At 47.1% G+C, this 1,693-nt stretch overlaps 1 pseudogene; it reads left to right on the top strand.

Annotated features, from left to right (window-relative positions):
• The first annotated feature begins 337 nt into the window (after positions 1–337).
• Positions 338–1,181, top strand: LOC102859050 (annotated as a pseudogene).
• The last annotated feature ends 512 nt before the right edge of the window (positions 1,182–1,693 follow it).

Raw genomic sequence — 1,693 nt, 5'->3', positions numbered from 1 at the left:
TTTAGAGAAAAGAAATGGATTAGAATAAAAGGTCTCTATTTCTACTATGTATTGACCTCTATAAAAATATTTGATTTGGACTTTTTTTTTTTGCCTTGTAAATAATACCCTGAAACTAGAATTTGATTGTGGATCAACTGAAATGCTATGAAATATGGCAGACACTGTTTAAATATTTTTCTTCATGTGTATTTCCAAGTGATTAATGTTTTCAATTTCTTGCTACATCACAGCTTCTCTGGTGCTCACAGTTTTCAAAACATATTTTAATAATCTACTTAAAAGCAGTGATATTAAAGTTTCATCACTGTGGCCTATGGCTTCACCACGTTATTAGGTATTTGTACTGTTCGTAATGGTGTGGGCATCAGGGTAGACAAGGGTGTGGTGCCCCAGGCAGGAACTAATGGCAAGACCATCACCCAAGGACTGGATGGGCTGTCCGAGCGCTGTGCCCATTACTAGAAGGATGGAGCTGACTTTGCCAAGTGACACCATGTGCTGAAGATTGGGGAACATACCCCCTAAGGCTTGCCATCATGGGAAATGTCAAGGCGCTGGTCCGTTATGCCAGCATCTGCTAGCAGAATGGGAACACGCCTTTCCTGGAGCCTGAGATCCTCCCTGATGGGGACCATGTCCTGAAGCCTTGTCAGTGTGCAACTGAGAAGGTACTGGCTGCAGTCTACATGGCTCTGTGCGACCACTGCATCTATCAGGAAGGCACTTTGCTGAAGCCCAATATGTTAACCCCAGGCCACACCTACACACAGAAGTTTTCTCAGGAGAAGAGTGCCATGGCAACTGTTACAGCACAGGCCAACCTCCCCAGCACGCGCCCCTCCCTGTCCAGGCCCCCAGCTCCCACCCCATTCCAGCTGTTCCTGGGATTATCTTCCTGTCTGGAGACCAGAATAAGAAGGAGGCATTCATCAACCTCAGTGTCGTCAACAAGCACCCCTGCTGAAGCCATGGGCCCTGACTTTATCCTGTGGCCAAGCCCTGCAGACCTCTGTGCTGGAGACCTGGGATGGGAAGGAGGTGAATCTGAAGGTAGCTCAGAAAGAGGATATCAAGCAAGCCTTGGCCAACAGCCTCACCTGCCAAGGAAAGTACACCCCAAGTGGTCACGCTGGGCTGCATCCAGCAAGTCCCTCTTTGTCTCTAACCATGCCTACTAAGTGGAGGTGTTCTAAGGCTGCCCTCCTAAACTTAACACTTGAGGAGAAGGTCCCATCTAGTGCTTCAGGCTGTGCTTTCCTGTCACTCTTGCAGCCCTTGTGATACTGGTGGTGGTGGAGTCTCTCTGTGCCAACTCCATCACCTTTTCCAACCCACTGCCAATCAGAATCTAAGGGGGAGTGGGGAACAACAACAGCAACAATCTAAATATTTGGGGTATTTGGATTTATATGTTACATTTTTTTTCACGTGGTAGTGGATTAGTGTTAGTCTATCTTGAAGATTTTTCTGGTTTCATGTTGTTGTTATGTGTCCTCAAGTCACTTGCGACTCATAGCGACCCTATATAGAAGAGCGTTAAATCCTGCACTATCCTGTGCCAAACTCACTGTCTCTGACACACCTACTCCTGCCACCCCAATCACTGAATCAATCCATATTATCGAGGGTCTTCCTCTCCTGCGCTGTCCCTCTCCTCTCCCAAACATGATGTCTCTCTCCAAGGACTGGT

The sequence above is a fragment of the Elephantulus edwardii genome, unplaced genomic scaffold, assembly GCF_000299155.1.
Source record: "Elephantulus edwardii isolate Elephantulus edwardi_28Jun2011 unplaced genomic scaffold, EleEdw1.0 scaffold00108, whole genome shotgun sequence".
NCBI classification, from domain to species: Eukaryota; Metazoa; Chordata; class Mammalia; order Macroscelidea; family Macroscelididae; genus Elephantulus; species Elephantulus edwardii.
Note: the sequence above shows the minus strand (reverse complement) of the source record. Positions and strands in the feature narration are given on the sequence as shown.